Raw genomic sequence first — 6,393 nt, 5'->3', positions numbered from 1 at the left:
TTTTGTGTCATTATGGTCTGACAAGATGTTTTGTATTATTTCTATGTTTTTTAATCTATTGATGCTTGCCTTGTGACCTAGAATGTGATCTGTTCTAGAGAATGTTCCATGCACTTTGGAGAAGAAGGTATACTGTGCATTTTTGGGGTGCATTAGTCTATAGATATCTATGAGGTCAAGTTGGTTTTTGTGTGATTTAATTCTTCAGTATCTCTGTTGAGTTCTGATCTAACAAAACATCATGAATTTGCCCAACAGACGTGGTCGTAAAGGCCATATTGTGTTAAAAGTAAACCCCTGCAATCACTTTTTTTTCTTTCTTTTTTTAAAAATAATTTTAATGAGCATTTACAGAGATTTTGGATTTCCATTCATTCATTGCTGCACTGCATTCACTTTTAAGAGACATATACAAAGGAGGGAAATTCTCTTAAGGGCAATTATTTCTGAATTATCTGAATAACAGTCTAAATTGTTCACTTTATATTGCTTTATAAGGGAGCTCTGGTGGCTTAATGGCAAGAAGCTGCTCTGCAATCTGGAAGGCACACAGTTCAAGGCAAACAGCTGCTCTGTGGGAGAAGGATGGGCAATCTCCTCCCATGTGATTTATTGCGTCTGAAAACCTGCCAGAGGGCCAGCTATGGCTAGGTTCTGACTGCAGTACACAACAACAATATTGTTGATAAAGATAAAGCCAAAGTAAGAAAAAAAAATTGAAAATTGAAAGCACTCAGATCCCCATATGATTTATGCGCCGTCAGAATGAGCCAGAGGGTAGAGACTGCTGAAGAGAAAGCATGATGGGACTTGTATCCCATTAGTTAAGAATAAATCCTTCTTAATGTTTGTGCTTGTGCTTGATTGTAAAAGTAATTTAAAACTCATTAAGTCTAGAAAAAGCTGGTTCTGGCACCAGACTTTCACCAAATGAAAAGAAGCTGATGGAAAAGGGAAGGAAGCTACCACATTTTTATGCACTTCTGTTAAAAATGAAGATACTGGAATGGAATCTTTTGTTAAAAATAAAAATTTAAAGGGAGTCAGTTCAAATATGTCAGAGAACTGAGACAATCACATGTTTAAAAAGTCTTCATATACCACCTGAAATAGCTAGATCATGGATATACTTTATTATTATTATTATTATTATTATGAGCATTACTTGACTCACTGACTGTGCACATATAGAGACCAACTAAGTGATTCAAAGTCCTCTTACCTCCAACGATGGATTTGGGACAGGGGAAGTGTTGACTACTTGGCAAAGTTTTTCTAATGTTCTTCCAACAAGGTGGAAGGAATTTTGCATGAACTAGCCACTGCCTCTGATGTTCATTTTCCCACCAATGTTACTCTCTCTGTGTGTTCTGGTTTCCAAGGGAAGTAAATCCCTAAAGTTCTGACTCAATGAGCTGAAGGCAACTCATTAGATGACTGTTCGAGATTGAGGAGACATCGTTAGGCTATTTTATGGCCTTGTTCTTTTGAATTGGAGCCCTGGTGGCACTATAAGAGAAGAAGGGAGGCAACTAGGTAAAGATTCAAACCTGTTAGCCAGTCCACAGGAGATAACTGAGGCCTTTGGCTCCCATAGGGAGTGGAAGCTTCAGGAACCCCATGGGGCAGTTTCAGCTCTGTCCTCAGAGGGCTTCGGTGAGTCAGAATTAACCTGATGGCAGAGCATTTAGTTTTGTCATGCTGCTGTAACAGAAATATCACAGATTTATTTTCTCAGTTTAGGTGGCTGTAAATCCAAATTCAGGGTGCTGAGCAACAACAACAACAACAACAGCATCTCAAAAGACACACTGTACATAACTTCCTTCTCAGTAAGGTAACAAACTCATCCCCAAGTGCAATCATAACCCAGGCATATAGTTTAGGATTTCCAATACTTAATGTGTGTGTGTGTGTTGTGTGTGAAACTTAATCTCTAACAGGTTAGTAAAACCTGAAGATGAATAAACCCTATAAACATCTTAAGTTTTCTTGGGGGTAAGGTTGCCACATTTAGAAAATAAAAATAAAGATCCCTATTTAAATTTGACTTTTAAATAAACAAGAATTTTTTCCCCCTCCAGTCTAAGTGTACCTTATGAAATACTTGTATTTCTACAGAAAATCATTCCTTGTTTAGTAGTAAATGAAAACTTAACTGTGCATCTTATATTCTGCATTTTATCTGGTAACTTCACTTGACAAAGATAGAACTTCACTCAACTGTTGTGATAATGGTGGGGCTGTGGGAAGATGTTTCTCGAGATATCCCCCAAAGGAAATGACAGCTGAGTTGAGTCTTGAAGACTGTAGAAGCAATAGAAGATATAAACATAGGAGGGATTAGTGTTTAGCTAGGAAACGGAGTTAGGAAATAGAAGATTTCTACCAACTTTTGCAGTCAGAAGTTGATCAAACATGCAATCAAGATGCATTGATAATAATGGGCAACTGGAATGCAAAAGTTGGGAACAGGGAAGAAGGATTAGTAGTTGGAAAATACGGGCTCGGTGAGAGAAATGAGACAGGAGATAGAATGATCGAGTTCTGCACATTCAATGATTTATTCATTGCAAATACCTTTTACAAGGAACATAAACGCAGGCTATACACATGGATCTCACCTGATGGCATGCATAGGAATCAAATAGATTACATTTGTGCAAAGACTCGGTGAAGAAGCTCAATATCAGCAGTGAAAACCAGGCCGGGTGCTGATTGTGGCACAGACCACCAACTACTCATATGCAAATTCAAGCTGAAGTTGAGGAAAATTAAATCAAGTCCACGGGAACCAAAATTTGATCTTAAGTCTATCCCACTTGAATTTCAAAACCATCTCAGGAACAGGTTTGAGGCCTTGAGCACCAATGAGCATAGACCAAATAAGCTCTGGGAGGATATCAAGAAAATCATCCATGAAGAATGCAAAAGATCATTACAAAGGCTGGAAAAGAAGAAAAGACCAAGACGGATGTCAGATAAGACTCTGAATAGTGCATCAGAGAGCCGAGAAGCCAAAGCTAAAGGAAGAAACCAAGAAATCAAAGAGCTAAACAGAAAATTTTAAAAGGCAGCCCTGGATGACAAAGCAAGATACTATAATGAAATGTGCAGAGAGCTGGAATCAGAAAATCAAAAGGGCCGAACTCACTCAGCGTTTCTTAAGCTGAAGGAGCTGAAAAACGTGGCAATACTTAAGGATACTTTGGGTAGAATGTTAAATGATCCAGGAAGTATCAAGAGAAGATGGAAGGAATACACAGAGTCACTGTATCAGAAGGAATTGGCTAACAGAAGAATTTCATGAAATGACATATGAGCAAGAGCTTATGGTGATGAAGGAGGAAGTTCAAATTGCTCTGAAGGAATTGGCAAAAAACAAGGCTCCAGGAGTTGACGGCATACCAATTAACATATTTCAACAAACACACACTGCCCTGGATGTCCTCACTAAGTTGTGCCAAGGATGCCCATAGTATGTCAGTTAGAGAGAGGCCTTCGTTTTTGCATCTTTAGGAAAAGCACAGAGCTGGGTTACTTGGAGACTCTGGGTTTTCTCACATCTGTTAATGAACATGGGAATGATTGTTTTAAAGTCTCAGACAATATACAGACCAGGAGCCATGGGAAACTGAGTAATTGGAACAGGAAGGGAATCTTGGACATAATCTGGTTGAGATATCTCAGATCAGAAAATGAAGTCAGAGGTTTGTGCATTGACTCTGCTGAGGACACACAGCTGGTAAACGGTGGAGCTGAGACCGCAGTGAGGTTTTTTTTAATCACATAATGCTGTGTTCTCGACAGGCCACTGGAGCTTTTAGTTTATCTACATGCAGTGCTCAGCACATCTAAAACTTTTGCATTGTGTATTGTATAATCCGTAAGAATAATTTGACGATAAATATTCTTGGCTATGGGTGTCAATGACATGGTAAATGCATACTTTTTTAAAATAAATTTTTATATTGGTTTGCTCACAAAGTTCATATAAAATGTGTTTCACACTATTCTTGATTCACATTGTGTTTCATATAATCATTCCCATGAATTATGTTTGGTTGAGGGTCTTCCACCCTTCCAAGCATCATGTCTAAGGAATTAGCCCCTAGGGTTGCTATGAGTCACAAGCGACTCGACGGCACATAACAGCAACAACAACAGCGACATGCCTGATGTATGTGAGGTAAAGCCTCATCATTCTTGTCTCCAAAGAATACTCTGGCTGCACCCTCTCCAGTGAACTTGGGAATTTCTTCAAGATTTGAAGGGGGAGGGGAATGTAGTCAAGGTCAACACTACCCGCAACTCTGAATTAGCCTGGACTATGAGAAATATGAACCCCTAAGTTTCAAGGCCCCAAGGTGAAACCAGAAAAAAATAAAAGTAGGCCAGAATTGTAAGGACCTTAGGAAGTCCAAAATATAAGCACATCAGGAAGTAGAGAAGGGTATTGGGGACCTACCAAGTCATATCCTAGAACAGAGATTTTAGCCAGCACCCTAGTGAACAAGGAAGAGTTCATTCAGGCAACAGAACACACTTCCATAAAACGTAACTCGGAGAGAAAAGATTCTTGGCACATCAGGAAGTAGAGAAGGGTATTGGGGACCTACCAAGTCATATCCTAGAACAGAGATTTTAGCCAGCACCCTAGTGAACAAGGAAGAGTTCATTCAGGCAACAGAACACACTTCCATAAAACGTAACTGGGAGAGAAAAGATTCTTGCTTTGGCCCTTTGCTGGCACTTCTGGCGGGGGTGGGGGTATCCCATTCGCGTTGATATGATTGATTGGTGAGAAGCAGCCTTCTTTTCCTCTCGGCTGCGTGAGTGAAAGCTGTCATCATGAATGACACAGTGATGTCCGGACCAGGAAGTTCATGACCAACCGCCTACTGCAGCGGAAGCAAATGGTTATTGATGTACTTCAACCTGGGAAGGCAACAGTTCCTAAGACAGAAATTCGAGAAAAACTAGCCAAAATGTACAAGACCACGCCAGATGTCATCTTTGTGTTTGGATTCAGAACCCACTTTGGTGGTGGCAAGATGACGGGCTTTGGCATGATTTATGACTCCACGGATTATGCAAAGAAAACCGAACTCAAACACAGACTTGCACGTTGTGGTCTATCAAGGCAACAGAGCAAGGAGTGCAAGAACAGGATGAAGAAAGTCAGAGGGATGAGGCGGTCAACATGGAAACTGGCAAAAAGAAGGAGTAAACATTCTCCGATGGCTTGATCTGCGATGACTATGGCTTTTTCACCACAGGATTGTTTTGGTAGTTTTGCCCCAGGAAACAAGGCCAAAGACAAGATCCTTTGCAAAAGGGAAATCTTTGTGCCTTGTTCGGGTCCAGTGGAGCCTGAGATGTCTTTGGGTGAAGTACACTTGACATTACTCTAAACATTTGGGTTACATCATTACAGAAATGATAAGCCCCCCTCCCCCCTCTTTGGGGCCTATACCATTCTTCATTTAGACAGCTCTCTTTCCGTCCTACTCAAAACTGTATCACATCTTCTTGAACTTTCTCAAACTTCTACCCTCTCTCATCTCCTAGAAAAATTGCCTGTACCCCACTTATGTGTTCCGATGGGGACTTTGGATCATCCTATCTTCAAAAATCATTTTATAGGGCTTTTCTTTGGGGATGCTTACCTCTTTTACTCAGCAATAGCAAGCAAAAAAAAAAAAAGAAAAAGAAAAAGTGTCTGGTCCCCTTACTTCCTCCATTATCACTCTTGTTATACTATGTTGTAACTTTGGGTTAGCTCTCCGTCTCACCATCTGCTTGGAGCGTTGCATCTAGTTAACGGTCAATAGGGACTGTTTAGTGGAAAGAGCGTTCAGTTAAACTTTGGGAGGAAACACCAAGGTCAGGCTCCGCCCAGTGCCTCTAGAGGGCTGGGGCGGGGCGGGGCGAGGCTAGGTATCCCTCCAGGGTGCAGAGGACGGGAGCGGGTGGGAGGTAGAAAAGAAGAGCACCTTCACCTCTGTAGCACTCGGTCTTCCCTGGCCGCTCTTTAGGACACTGAATCCTGAGTTGGGGATTCACCCTTTCAGAGTTTTCAGGCAGCTCAGGTGGTTGGCTGTTCGCCTCTCTTGCAGCTAAGCCTCAGGGCTGGCTTTTAGGCAAGACCACATCCTCTGAAGGACCTGGGAGGCCTGAGGGTAGAGCTGGGTGGGTCCAGGAGAGCCTGGACCACCTTCTAAATCTGATTGCGGTTAGATTGGTTGTCATTATCATCATCATAGTAGTAGTAATCGGCAGTACTCTGGAGTGTATTAAGGCTGCGTATGTCATTTAGCTCAAGTTCCAGATCGGCCTGTTTACTTACACAGGGGGAGGCAATAAGGTGCGTGTGCTCACCTACCAAATTGT

General features: G+C 41.4%; 1 pseudogene; it reads left to right on the top strand.

The window, feature by feature from the left end:
- The first annotated feature begins 4,851 nt into the window (after nucleotides 1-4,851).
- Nucleotides 4,852-5,249, top strand: LOC102848113 (annotated as a pseudogene).
- The last annotated feature ends 1,144 nt before the right edge of the window (nucleotides 5,250-6,393 follow it).

Source organism: Elephantulus edwardii, unplaced genomic scaffold (genome assembly GCF_000299155.1).
Source record: "Elephantulus edwardii isolate Elephantulus edwardi_28Jun2011 unplaced genomic scaffold, EleEdw1.0 scaffold00052, whole genome shotgun sequence".
In the NCBI taxonomy this organism is placed as follows: Eukaryota; Metazoa; Chordata; class Mammalia; order Macroscelidea; family Macroscelididae; genus Elephantulus; species Elephantulus edwardii.
Note: the sequence above shows the minus strand (reverse complement) of the source record. Positions and strands in the feature narration are given on the sequence as shown.